This window comes from Anabrus simplex, chromosome 2 (genome assembly GCF_040414725.1).
Source record: "Anabrus simplex isolate iqAnaSimp1 chromosome 2, ASM4041472v1, whole genome shotgun sequence".
Taxonomy (NCBI): Eukaryota; Metazoa; Arthropoda; class Insecta; order Orthoptera; family Tettigoniidae; genus Anabrus; species Anabrus simplex.
The window spans coordinates 951,676,080-951,691,407 of NC_090266.1; the positions used below are offsets into that span (position 1 = coordinate 951,676,080).

The following is a 15,328-nucleotide window of genomic DNA, read 5'->3' on the forward strand; positions in this document are numbered from 1 at the left end:
TCGGGGACTACAGAATTTTTCTAGATGTTAAGTCATACTTGTACCAAGTTTGGTTGAGAGCTATGCTGGAACACACGTCCATTACCTCATTCATTTTGGAAATGGACTTAAAAATGTCACTATTCAACTCAAGTGATCCTAAAAAGTATGGATTCGACACCGATTATTTTTATATCTCACCTCCCCCACCCCTACGCTTGCTAGGGTTGTCATATATATTCATCTAGTTTTTCTCCTGATAGTAGGTCTTAAGTGTACCAAGTTTGGTTGAAATCACTCCCGTAGTCCCGAAAACTATGGATTCAACACTAATATAGGTAATTTCTAGTTATATTTCACCCCCTTCCCTTGGGGTTCTAGAGGTATCTTGCCCCTGCCCCCACATATCCATAATTTTGGTCACTTGGAACATTTTCTTTTTTTAACCTCTTCTCACCCCCCCTGCCAGTTATAGCTCAACTTTGACTTAAACAACATTCAGAGTGTCACTGTTCATTTCAACAACCCTGAAAACTATAAATTCAACACTATTTTTGATTATTTTTATACCTCACCCCTTCCAACCCCTACTACTGGGGGTGCTAAGGTTGCCCATAGCCCCATGTGTTTTATCTCCTGATAGTAAGTCATAAGTGTATCAAGTTTGATTGAAATTGCTCCAGCAGTCCCGAAAACTATGGATTCCAACGCTATTATTGCTCGTTTTTAGTTATATTTCACTCCCTCCCCTAGTAGTTTTCATGGTGTCTTATCCCCACAGTATATTTTCCAGATAGTAAGTCATACTTGTGTCAATTTTGGTTGATAGCTTCGCTGGAACATATATACGTACATTATCTCGGTCATTTTGGCCAATTTCTCTTTTACCCCTTCTAAACCCATATGCCAACGGGGCTGAAGTTTGACTTTTAAAAAATCTGGAGTGTCACTATTCATCTCAGCAGGTCCAAAAACTATGGATTCAACACTATTTTTGATTACTCTTATATCACACCCCCTACCACTAAGTGTGCTAGGGGTGTCTCACTCCCATATGGTTAGTCTTCTGATAGTAAGTCATGTGTGTACCAAGTTTGGTTGAAATTGCTCCATTAGTCCTCAAAACTATGGATTCGACACATATTTATATTTCACCGCCTCCCTTGGGAGATCTAGGGGTGTCTTGCCCCAACAGCCTTTTTCAAAGATAGTGAGTAATATTTGTACCAAATTTAGTTGACAGCTATGCTGGAAAATACACACATACATCCATAATCTAGGTCATTTTATTTTTTCACCCTTTCTCACCCCATATGCCAGATGAGGCTGAACTTGGACTAAAAATATCTGGAGTATTACTATTCATCTCAGTGACCCCGAAAAATGTGGATTTCACACTATTTTTGATTATTTTAGGGATGGCTTACCCCCACAGTGCTCGTCTCCAGATAGTAAGTCATAAGTGAACCAAGTTTGACTGAAATATCTCCAGTGGTTTAGGAGGAGATGTGGGACTCTCTCTCTCTCTGACAGATTTGATGTATAATGTAACTTACAGCGACATGCAGTTCCTGGTGTTCTCATCTTGGGGGAACTGTGAAAAAGAGAAAACTGTGGAAGTCCTCGATTCACAATCTGACCAAGAATAAGAATAATAATAATAATAATAATAATAATAATAATAATAATAATAATAATAATAATAAAAAGAATACACTTACAGCATAGGTAAATATGTACTGTCTGTACTTGCAACTTTCAAAGTTTTGTTAACAAATTTTGATTTTGCTGGCACTACCTATAGAATCCTCCTCTGCGAACCATGTGACCTTGCCGCGGTGGGGAGGCTTGCGTGTCCCAATGATGCAGATAGCCGAGCCGCAGGTGCAACCATATCGGATGGGTATCTGTTGAGAGACCAGACTAACGAATGGTTCATCGAAAGGGGGGTAGCAGCCTTTCGATAGTTGCAAGGGCGGCAGTCTAGATGATTGACTGATACGGCCTTGTAATAATACTCAACATGGCTTAGCTGTGTTGATACTGCTACACGGCTGAAAGCAATGGGAAACTACAGCCGTACCTAACTCCCGAGGACATGCAGCTCTCTCTGTATGAATGATATACTGATGATGGCTTCCTCCCGGGTAAAATATTCCGGAGGTAAACTAGTCCCCCATTCGGATCTCCGGGTGGGGACTACACGAGAGGGGGCGATCATCAGGAAGATGGATACCGACATTCTGCGAGTCGGAGCGTGGAATGTTAGAAGTTTGAATCGTTGTGGTAGGTTAGAGAACCTGAAAAGGGAGATGGATAGGCTAAAGTTAGATGTAGTTGGTATAAGTGAAGTACGCTGGCAGGAAGAACAAGATTTTTGGTCAGGCGACTACCGAATTATCAACACAAAATCAAACAGGGGAAATGCAGGAGTTGGTTTAATAATGAATAAGAAAATAGGGCAGCGGGTAAGCTACTACGACCAGCATAGTGAAAGAATTATTGTCGTCAAGATAGACACCAAACCAATGCCCACCACAATAGTACAGGTCTATATGCCTACTAGTTCAGCGGATGATGAAGAAATCGAAAGAATATATGAGGAGATAGAAGATTTAATACAATATGTAAAAGGTGACGAGAATCTAATTGTGATGGGAGACTGGAATGCAGTGGTAGGCCAAGGAAGAGAAGGTAATACAGTAGGAGAATTTGGATTGGGACAAAGGAACGAAAGAGGAAGTCGGCTGGTTGAATTCTGCACTGATCATAATTTAGTCCTTGCCAATACTTGGTTCAAACACCACAAACGACGGCTGTATACGTGGACGAGACCTGGAGACACCGGAAGGTATCAAATAGACTTCATTATGATTAGGCAGAGATTCAGAAACCAGGTGTTGGATTGCAAAACTTTCCCAGGAGCAGACGTGGACTCTGACCATAACTTGTTGGTCATGAAATGCCATCTGAAGTTGAAGAAATTGAAGAAAGGAAAGAATGCAAAAAGATGGGATCTAGACAAGTTGAAAGAAAAGAGTGTGAGGGATTGTTTCAAGGAACATGTTGCACAAGGACTAAAAGAAAAGGCTGAAGGAAACACTATAGAGGAAGAGTGGAGAGTCATGAAGAATGAAGTCAGTAGGGCTGCTGAAGAAATGTTAGGAAGGAAGAAAAGATCAACTAAGAATCAGTGGATAACTCAAGAGATACTAGACCTGATTGATGAACGACGAAACTACAAGAATGCTACAAATGAACAGGGCAGAAAAGAATACAGGCGATTAAAGAATCAAGTGGATAGAAAGTGCAAGGTAGCTAAGGAAGAATGGCTGAAGGAGAAGTGCAAGGATGTCGAAGGCTGTATGGTCCTGGGTAAGGTAGATGCTGCATACAGGAAAATCAAGGAAACTTTTGGAGAAAGGAAATCTAGATGTATGAATATTAAGAGCTCAGATGGAAAGCCACTTCTAGGGAAAGAAGACAAAGCAGAAAGATGGCAGGAGCATATCCAACAGTTGTATCAAGGTAAAGATGTAAATAATTTGGTTCTGGAACAAGAAGAGGCTGTTGATGCTGATGAAATGGGAGACCCAATTTTGAGGTCAGAGTTTGACAGAGCTGTGAGTGACCTCAATAGGAACAAGGCACCTGGAATTGATGACATTCCCTCTGAATTACTGACTGCCTTAGTAGAAACCAGCATGGCAAGGTTATTTCATTTAATGTGCAAGATGTATGAGACAGGAGAAGTCCCATCCGATTTTCGGAAGAATGTTGTTATACCTATTCCCAAGAAAGCCGGTGCTGACAGGTGTGAAAACTACCGCACCATTAGTTTAGTATCTCATGCCTGCAAAATTTTAACACGTATTATTTACAGAAGAATGGAAAAACAAGTAGAAGCTGAGTTGGGAGAAGATCAATTTGGCTTCAGAAGAAATGTAGGCACACGTGAAGCAATACTGACTTTACGTCTGATCTTAGAGGATCGAATCAAGAAGGACAAGCCCACGTACATGGCATTCGTAGATCTAGAAAAGGCATTCGATAATGTTGATTGGACCAAGCTATTTATGATTCTGAAGATGATAGGGATCAGATACCGAGAACGAAGAATTATCTACAATCTGTATAAAAATCAGTCTGCAGTGATAAGAATCGAGGGCTTTGAAAAAGAAGCAGCAATCCAGAAAGGAGTGAGGCAAGGCTGCAGTTTGTCCCCTCTCCTTTTCAATGTTTACATAGAACAGGCAGTAAAGGAAATCAAAGAGAAATTTGGAAATGGAATCACAGTCCAAGGAGAGGAAATCAAAACCTTGAGATTTGCCGATGATATTGTTATTTTATCTGAGACTGCAGAAGATCTCGAGAAGTTGCTGAATGGTATGGATGAAGTCTTGGGTAAGGAGTACAAGATGAAAATAAATAAGTCCAAAGCAAAAGTAATGGAGTGCAGTCGAACGAAGGCAGGTGATGTAGGAAATATTAGATTAGGAAATGAAGCCTTAAAGGAAGTAGATGAATATTGTTACTTGGGTAGTAAAATAACTAACAATGGCAGAAGTAAGGAGGACATAAAATGCAGACTAGCACAAGCAAGGAAGAGCTTTCTTAAGAAAAGAAATTTGCTCACTTCAAACATTGATATCGGAATTAGAAAGATGTTTTTGAAGACTTTCGTGTGGAGTGTGGCATTGTATGGAAGTGAAACATGGACGATAACTAGCTCAGAAAGAAAGAGAATAGAAGCTTTTGAAATGTGGTGTTACAGAAGAATGCTGAAGGTGAGATGGATAGATCGAATCACGAATGAAGAGATACTGAATCGAATTGGTGAGAGGAGATCGATTTGGCTAAATTTGACGAAAAGAAGAGATAGAATGATAGGACACATCTTAAGACACCCAGGACTTGTTCAGTTGGTTTTTGAAGGAAGTGTAGGTGGTAAGAACGGTAGGGGTAGACCAAGGTATGAATATGACAAGCAGATTAGAGCAGATGTAGGATGCAATAGTTACGTAGAAATGAAAAGGTTAGCGCAGGATAGAGTGGCATGGAGAGCTGCATCAAACCAGTCTATGGACTGATGACTCAAACACACCTATAGAATAATCTCCAGCTGTCACTGGTGTGTACCAAGCAGCTTATGGAGGGGGTGGAGTGGAGTGGGGTATGTCTTTTGGGTTGTGTGTGGGTTTGTCTGCTGATTCTTTTTAAATATGAGTCTTCTAGAATAGGAATGACTGTGTTGAAGAGAATATTTGTTTTATCTGAGATTTCATGTAAGTTGAAGTTAGGATTGGCGTATTGGTCCATGTTGATGTAAAAATCTTCCATTAGATTGAGCAATGAGCCTGTAGGGTTCATATTTAAAATTTCCATGTCATTCTCAATTTTAGTGAACTTATGTTTATGATTCTCGACATGTTGCAATATGGATGAAAAGCGATTATATTTAGTGGCATTGATATGTTCGTTGTAGCGAATAGAAAAACATCTGCCGGTGCGCCTGATGTAGCTGGCTTCGCAATCATTGCATTTCATGCGGTATACTCCTGAGTGGCTGTAATTGTTGTTTTCATTGACGGATTTAGTATTATGTAAAATGGAGGAGTTATTATGTGTGTTCTGTAAGCTATTCTGAGATTGTGTTTTTTGAAAATATTGGTTATGGGGTGGATGTGGGTGTTGTTAAAGGCAGAAAGTGCATAGTCTTCCTTAAGTTTGTTGTTTCTACTTAATTTGGATTCCGGTTGATGTTTTATTTTGTAAATGATTTTGTTTATCATGTTTCTATTGTATCCATTATGCTCCGCTATTACATGAGTTAGGTTAAGTTCTTTTTTTAATTCTTCCTGAGATAGGGGTATGTTGAAAGCTCTGTATATGATACTGTAGTGTGCTGCCTTTTTGTGTGCATTACGGTGAGTGGAATATAATTTTATAGTATTAGATGTTTGTGTAGGTTTTCTATAGATTTTGTACGTTAAGTGGTCTTCAGTTTTAGTGACAGATAAATCAAGATAATTCAGAGTGTGATCTTTCTCAGTTTCCATTGTAAATTTTATATGTAGGTCAATATTGTTTAGCTGTTCAAGTATATTGTTTTCGTTTGTGAACCTGCAGTCTATGACAACAAAGACGTCTTCTACAAATCTGCACCAGAATGGTATATTGTTCATTTTGCTAATTTCTGAGTGTTCTAAGTGGTCTACGTAGATCTCAGCTAATATTCCTGAAGCTGGCGAACCCATGGGAAGGCCTTGCTGTTTGTAGATAGTATCATGGAATCTAAAGTAATTATTGTGGAGGGCAAATTCAAGTAAATTAATGAATTAATCAATTTCAAGGATGCTTAGATTACTGTGATTTCTTAAATTTGATTCAATTAATCTTATTGTTTTCTGTACTGGTATGTTAGGGTACATGTTAATGATGTCATTTGATGCTAGAATGTGGTGTTGCTCAATTTTCAGCTCTTTCGTGATGTTACAGAATTCTATTGAGTTTCGTACTGATTTCTTGGCTAAGAATGTGTAGTGTTCTTTGAGAAATGTTTGTATGAAGCATGATAATTTGTAAGTCGGGCTTGATCTATAATTTATGATCGGCCTCATGGGTACTTTATCTTTGTGGATTTTAATTAATGTTATTTGTTTTACGTCCCACTAACTACTCTTTTACGGTTTTCGGAGACGCCGAGGTGCCAGAATTTAGTCCTGCAGGAGTTCTTTTACGTGCCAGTAAATCTACCGACACGAGGCTGACTTATTTGAGCACCTTCAAATACCACCGGACTGAGCCAGGATCGAACCTGCCAAGTTGGGGTCAGAAGGCCAGCGCCTTAACCGTCTGAGCCACTCAGCCTGGCTTTGTGGATTTTAGGGTAGGCTTTTGCAGTCGGCAGTTTTGGATTCATTATGGTTACCTTTGTGGTTTCTTGCTTGTTAAGGAGAAAATGGGTGTTTTTCAATAATGTTTTGAGATTTTTTTTTGGATACTGGCAGTTGGATCTTTTTGTTTAATTTTGTTTTATTTGAAAGGTATAGGAGTCGTCCAAGAAACACTGTTTAGTTTTAGTGATGTATTCGTTTCTGTCGATGATGACTGTGGTATTACCTTTGTCTGCCTTAGTTATTAATAGATTGTTATGCTTAATTTTGTCTTTGAGTTTCCTGAGTTGGATATTATCGGTTTTGCTTCTATAGTAGCTGTTGTTGTTGTTGTTGCCAATCCTGTTTATGTATTGCGGTAATTTCTTCTTAACCTCATGTCTGATATCGCGTAAATTGTGGGGAATTTTATTTAAAGCATTTTCAGTTTGAGCAATGATGGTTGTGAGGTTATGAAAGGTTGATGTGTTTAGGTCCTTTGCTCAATATACTGATTTCTGTTTCATCGAAGTTCGTGCCTGTTAAATTCATGATGGGTGGGTGAAAGGTGTGTTTGTTTTTTTGTTGCATTTGAAGGGGGTGTTACTGTCTTGTTTGTTTTGGGGTTTGTGACTGTTTGAGTGCATTTAGTTTCTTATCTAACGTGTACTGTTTCCGGATAGCTACGGTAGTTATTTTGTCTTGGGTTATTTGTTGGAAGTTATCCCAGAAGCTATGTGATAAAACATGCAGTACGCTCCCGACCACACACACACACACACACGCACGCACGCACGCACGCACGCACGCACGCACGCACACACACACACACACACACACACACACACACACACACTCTCTCTCTCTCTCTCTCTCTAGCACACAAACCATTTGGCAGGCACTCTCTATCAGTTAATCTAATTCCTACCTTTCTTTTTCTTCTTTCTTACATTTTTTGAATTTACATGAGCAGGAATGCAAGTATGAAGAGGGGAGCTCTCTCAACCTACTTTCATATAATTTAATATGTCATACACAGCATATTATGCCTCAACAAGGATTCAATTAAACTAGCACGTATCAGCAACGATATAAACTAAGAATGAACACAGTACCTGTTGAACAAGTTACAGAACCTCAATTTTGCTGAACACAATGTTCCCCGCATATTTGCGGCCCTACAATGCACCTAAACATAGCTATACTACAGTTGGACATAACGTCGGCATACAGCATAGATATTTGAACTTAACATCAAACCTCAGTGACCTCTTGAACTCCAAGAATTGTACCCTATTTTTAACCTTTTAGCAATACAACTTTTGGAATACGTGGCACTCATAGGACTCCAGCAAGCCAAAGCCCTTTATTGTACCATATGTAAATACCATAACATTATGTATTTTATTAGAATAGTGGCATTCTTGTTTCATTTTAGTAGTGTTTTATTCTGCACAATCGCTATTAAGCAGGTTCATCAACAGCTGATGATGACCTATTTACAGGTCGAAACCGGTACTGTCTTTTAATGTAAATATTCTAGACACTTGGGTAAAATAAAGTATTGATTAGGTGGACAACTCATCCTTCATACTTGTGGGCTCAAATTATCAATACGGACATGAAGCTGATAGATTATAGTAGATCTGTGGTGTTCTTCACATAGTGGTACTAATCACAGGCCACAATACTCATGGTGTTGTTCACATAGTAGTAGAGGCGGAAAACTATCGAAAGTGCTATAGATAGTTATCGATAGCGACCACTATCGTCTGACATCGATAGTCAGTTGCCTACTATCGATAGTCAACGATAGTTTTCTTTTTTCGTTATTGGCTTATTTTTCGCACTAACAGAAATTGTACAGATGTTTCACTGTTTGGTAGTAACTTTAATAACCCGGTTTAAAATTTTGAACTTCATATATAGATGCCCGAAAGCAAGATACCTGATGTTTGGAAGTGGTTTAGGCATAGTGAGGATGAAAAATTAGCTAAGTGCAACGAGTGTAGAATACTGTAATAGAACCCCTACACCAGATTATCCGCAAATGGAATTATATTAGATCGTTCAGTATTCACAGCATTACATTTTTTCCACACGAATGTATGTGCTAGATCTACCAACACCATTGTTTCCAGCAAAATATTTTCCTCACATTCATTAGAAATACCAGGTCATCATGCAAAAAATCATTATTACTACTATCAGAATTACCAGTATCATTTAGAGATTCATCTTTGATGTAGGCAAGTCCTTCATTTTGTCATCAGACAAACATTTCTTCCTTTTCGCGCTCGCCATTTCTGTTTACCTTGTCAGCTGGCGAGTTAGAGATTGTATAACTTATAGGCGAGAGAAGATAAGGCAAATTTTAGGCCAAAGGCTTCACGAAAGCAACTGAAAACTCTCCTGCCATCCGTGCAGAAGGCTGTAACACATTTTTTCCAAAGATATTACTATACCCGAGAAAATGTCGGGCAATCGCAAATGAACACTGCAGCTGAACGAAAATTTCTCGGGCGGTCAAGTTATGGGCAAGCGCGTGCAGCTCGAGAATGTCTCGGACGTGCCACTAAATAGATTTATGAGTGATTCCGATTTGAATTTCAGAAATTACATAGCATGAAATAGTTGTAATTTCTACTGAATTTTTGTCTGGATTGTGTTCAGTGAAGGTCCTATTTTCATGCATAATGATATGATTCTTTCCACTTTTTAAAAACTATAAATTACTATCGATAGTTTGCCGCCTCTACATAGTAGTACTAAACATAGGCAATGTACCTTTCAGTCACTGATAAAGATCCTGACTTACCTTTTCCTAAAATATTATATAGATATACACTATCTACACACTTCACAGTTACTCAGAGCCAACACTCAATCAACATTTAATACGAAGTCTGAGCATCTCCTTTCGACTATTAACATAATAAGAGGCAGCAGCTGCATTCTCAAGCTAAAACACTTCCAGCATCGCTAGTCGAGAACCCATTCTTCACTTCTGCAACGGGATTGAGAAGAATGCCGGATCCAAACTACATAAGTTACAATAATCATAAGAACAACGTCAACCAGCCGCTACCTAAATATTATAAAATATCAAAGCCATTTTGACAGTGCTGATGTAATTATTTTATTATTATTATTGATATATACAGTCGTATCAGCACACACTTTATTAAAACATAACCGGTTTTTGGACACTAAGGTCCATCATCAGTGTTAATATTTAAATTTTAAATTTAATTTCACGACATTTGACGACACACTTATGTGAAATTAAATTTAAATTTTAACACTGATGATGGACCTTAGTGTCCGAAAACTGGTTATGTTTTAATAAAGTGTGTGCTGATACGACTCTATATATCAATAATAATAATAAAATAGCTACCTGAATAGTTAAATAATCTTACACTCAAAACAAAACCTCAACTAAGAGTGGTTAAAAAATGACAAATTCTAGAGAACAATATTTTAATACTTCAACCAGTTTGAAAAGAATTTCCAACCAGATTCCATTTAACATGCTAAAAAAACACAAACGTGTTCAAGTGGAACTTTTAATATATAAACTAGGATCACAGTTTTAGCCATAGACATTCAAACCAACATTGAAAATACGGACATAACAATCAACTAGTTCTTAAAAAGTTTTTTATTCATAAGATTTCATCAACAACAATCACCCATCTCATCCACACTTTTAGATGCTTTTCATTATGCAAATTGTCAAATAGAACGTACAATAAGACTTTTTAACTTTGTATAAAGTAGTATATATATAATATTATTGGAAAAGGTAAATCAGGATCCTGATCAATGACCAAAAGGTATGAGATAAAGGCTGATGATGCCCATACAAAGGGCAAAACATGTCCCAAAAAATTATTATGACAAGATATAAATCTTTACTTTACTTTTATCGAATAGGTGGTTATCAATAAACATTCACGACAATTTTTGATTTAACATGCAATTCAATACGGACCAACTACGAGAATTATTACTGGAGTGTGTATCGTAGAGATAGGACAGGAATGGTAGGAGGGGGCTTATTCATTCTGGTGACGAAAGACTTTGTAAGCTAAGAAAAAGTTAAAGATAAGAAACATGAAATTCTAGGTGTAAGACTCATTTCTAAATAAGCATCTTGATGTCTTTGGAGTGTACAGACTGGGAAAGGGTAGCGCTGCCGCTGATTCAGAATTATTTGATATGATAATCAACTATGTGGGAAACAATATGGAAAGGATTGTGATTGTAGAGGGAGATCTCAATTTACCAAATGTCAATTGGGAAGATAATGCGAAAGACAGGAAGCATGACCAAGAAATGGCAAATCTATATATATAAAAGAACATGTCCTGACTGACTGACTGACTGACTGACTGATTCATCATCACCGAGCCAAAACTACTGGACATAAAGAAATGAAGTTTTGGGGATACATTCATATTAAGATGCAGGTGCTCGCTAAGAGAGGATTTTTGGATATTCCGTCGTTGAAGGGGTGAGAAGGGGGGGGGGGGGTGAAATTTTAGAATGAGTGTATCTATATCTCAAAACTTTAAAAGTTTACAAATGTAAAAACTGGTATTTGGAATCTCCTTTAAAAATAAGGAAACACGTGATTTTTTTGTTTTTGGAAAATCCAAATAGGAAGGGTGAAAAAGGGGTTGAATGCCTTTAATGAGGATACTTATATTTCAGAAACTGAAGATATTACAGACCTGAAAATTTGTATTTGGAATCTCCTTAAAAAATAAAGAAACACATTTTCTTGTTTTTTGAAAATCCAATTAGTGGGAGGTGAAGAGGGGGGTGAATTTTTAAAATGAGTATCTATTTCTCAAAACCTTAAAAGTTTACAGATGTAAAAATTGGTATTTAGAATCTCCTTTAAAAATAAACACGTATTTCTTTTTGAAAATCCCAATAGGAGGGGTGAAAAGGGGTGAATAATGGGTTGAATGCCTTTAATGGGGGTACATGGATCTCAAAAACTGAAGATATTGCTGACCTGAAAATTAGTATTTGGGATCTCCTTTAAAAATAAAGAAACACGTATTTTTTAATTTTTTGAAAATTCAATTCATGGGGGGATGAAAAGTGGGGTGAATTTTCGAAATGAGTATCTATATCTCAAAACTTTAAATGTTTAAGATGTAAAAATTGGTATTTAGAATCTCCTTTAAAAAAAAAGGAACATGTATTTTTTGTTTTCGGAAAGTCCCAAAAGGAAGGCTGAGAAAGGGTGAAAAACGGGTTGAATGCCTTTTATGAGGATACTTATATCTCAGAAACTGAAGATATTACAGATCTGAAGATTGGTATTTGGGATCCCCTTTAACAATAAAGAAACACGTATTTTTTGTTTTTGGAAAATCCAATTGATGGGGGGATGAAAAGGGGGTGAATTTTTAAAAGGAGTTGCATTCCTTTTATGAGGACACATATCTCAAAAACTAAAGATATTAGAGTCGTGATAATTGGTATTTAGAAGATCCTTTACTATTAAAGAAACGAGTATTTTTCGCAGGAAAATTCACTTAAGGGGGGGGGGGGTAGAGCGAGTGTGAAAGGAAGTGAAAAAAAGTGATTTATTTTTATGGAGATACTTATATCTAAGAACTGAAGGTAACAGACGTGAACATTGGTATTTGGAATCTCCTTAAAACATAAAGAAACATGCTTTCCTTTTCGGGGGGTGGGGATAAATAAACTTAACGGCAGTCGTGTGAAAAATGCGTTGAAACCAATTGATTTTACTGTTCATAATGTACCTATTCTGATCATAAACAGATCATTTTTCATCTTTCCTTTGTTCACTTTCAAGAGCCATTTTTTCCTTTGGAGTACATAAAGTTAGATTACAGTAGATTCTCCTGGCATATAAATAAAAGTTTAAACACATCTGAAATAAACTATAGGAATGATATTGGCTGTGGAACGGTTCACCTCTATAATAAGGTCAATAATGCTCGGAAGTATATTATTCGTGCCGCCAGAAATCTCGCGCACTTGCCTACGTGCGAAGATGGTGCTGGTCAGATTGTCAGCAATGACAATGGCAGCAGATGTAATTTACTGCCAAAAGCGGTCTTGCATCTTGATGTGGGGTCCAGAACATCAATAATAATAATAATAATAATAATAATAATAATAATAATAATGTTCTGGACCGCCGTCCAACTGTGCGGACCGCGCTAGAAACGGGTCCTGGCCGGGTAGCGACTACGAATGCACTCCGGCCGCGGGTTCAGTACCGCCAAGGCACCCAAGACGACACCACGCCGTATCTCCTCAAGGATTTGAACCATATTAAAAATGCTTATAGGAAAAGATGGCAAAGATTTAGGGACCCAACTGACCGAGTGGAATACCTGGAATTATCACGGGAAGAACGAAATCAATTGCTGGAAAGAAAGATTGAAGAATGGGTGGAACTTTGCCGTAATCTCTTAGAAAACGAATCAGATCACGAATTTTGGCAGATTCTATCAGAAAACGAGTCACATTGCGAATTGCGGCGGATTATATATAAAACGTTAAGCATTCAATTATAAATTTCATTATAATACCGTAGCGAAGCATGGGTATCTTGCTAGTAAGTTAATATGGGAAGGACAGCTGGTTCAGAAAGTGATGGAAACAATCAGAGGGAAGAATATTCTGGACGTGGTGTTGGTAAAACTAGATAAGCTCTATAAAGAAACCGAAGTAACAGATGGTATTAGCGATCATGAAGCTGTTTTTTCCGTAGTTAAAGATGTGTTAGAAAGGAAGGTCTTAAAAGTAGGACTATTAGGCAGTATCATATAGCTGATAAAACAGGCATGAGGGAGTTTTTAAAAAGTAACTATGATTGGTGGAAAATCGTAAATAAAAATGTAAACAGACTCTGGGATGGGTTTAAAGCAATTGTTAAGGAATGAGTGAAAACAGGTTTGTACCTTTAAAGGTGGTAAAGAATGGTAAAGACCCACTACATTATAACAGAGGAGTAAAGAGACTAAGAAGGAGGTGTAGGTTGGAAAGAAATAGTTAGAAATGGCTGTGGAAGTAAGGAGAAATTGAAGGAACTTACTAGGAAATATGAAAGTTTCTTTTAAAACAACCAAGAACAATGTTCATCTTTTCTTCAATCAGCACACTATCAATAATGGCAGTATCAAATTTCAGAAATCAGGTGTTTACAAATTAAAGTGCCAGCAGTATTCCGCCAGTTATATTGGATAGACAGGCCGCAATCTTAACATAAGGTATAATGAACATGTTAATGCGTCAAAGTACGGCAGATTCTCAGCATTCGGTTCTCATATGGACGACACCAATCATACATTCACGGGCATACAACAAGACCTTCAAATTCTCCATTTATGTAAGAAAGGAAATCTATTGAACTTTTTAGAAAACATTTTTATAAATATTGATAAAAAATGCACCCCGATTTATAATCTTAATGAGATATCGGAGGATATCAATATACTTTGACGAGTAAATCAATAAATTCTTTTCACGAAGGCGCGTGAGTAATACTTTACCTCACGCCTCTCCCCTTACATCAAACTCCCCTCACAGTCAGTCCTCAACGACCTTCGAGGACGTCACTCAGCTTTAGCACTTGAGGTGGAGTGGTTGACGTAGGACGGGCAAGGAAGTGAATGACTGGATGGGCACTTAGTTCACATTTTAATTGAATTTTTTTCTTCAGTTCATTCATAGTTTTCTTTTTTGGGCCCCTATTGTCAACACACAATCAGGTTCAACTTGCATCATCAGTATAACTCCACCTCCCAATTAAGAAAGCTATTTTAATGTGGCATCATCACAACACTGTTTTATGTACAATATGCACATCATTTTATTCGCACAGCCACTTACGGTGTTTTATAATTGACAATTCATTGTTTTGAACAACAATTTTAACCTATGATTTTAATTGGACTTCATGCTTCATATCATGTTCACGCCACACCATTTTAATATTGAAGAATGACAAGACGCCATCACGCCGCGTCACAGGATACAAAGACTTTTTACTTACATATTTTAACGTGTCCTCGCCTTATTTTTAATGTTTTGTATTTGTGACTGAAGATGTCCCATAAGAGGACGAAACATATTTCACGAGTGTAATTTAATGTAGTCTTTTTAATAAAGACAATTACAGTATTGTAAAGGTGCAATTATAAAATCCATATTTTCAAAAGTTTCTAGAAAAGAAGTCAGCTAATGATAGCAAGCATAATTGGCAGTCAGAGAAATTTTAGTGAAAAATGGAAGGGTACGTATAGGTATTTTAAGGCAGAAACAATTTCCAAGAAGGACATTTTAGGAATCGTTAATGAACAAGGGGAGTGTGTATGCGAGGATCTTCAAAAGGCAGAAGTATTCAGTCAGCAGTATGTAAAGATAGATGTTACAAGGATAATATCCTGTTAGAGTATGTGGCTCAGATGACA

The 15,328-nt window shown here is 37.5% G+C and overlaps 1 protein-coding gene across 6 annotated transcripts in view; it reads right to left on the minus strand.

The window, feature by feature from the left end:
• The window catches only part of LOC136863209 (pleckstrin homology domain-containing family A member 3), a 119,017-nt gene that overhangs the window by 18,838 nt on the left and 84,851 nt on the right, over positions 1-15,328 (minus strand). For 2 of the 6 annotated variants that reach the window (XM_067139576.2, XM_067139579.2), the window contains one exon: positions 1,536-1,573. The exons of 2 other annotated variants lie outside the window; for them this stretch is intronic. The gene's annotated coding sequence lies outside the window, so the exon portion shown is untranslated. Of the gene's footprint in view, positions 1-1,406; positions 1,574-15,328 lie in introns of all 6 variants that reach the window. 2 more of the 6 variants (XM_068226344.1, XM_068226345.1) reach the window with 1 other exon arrangement.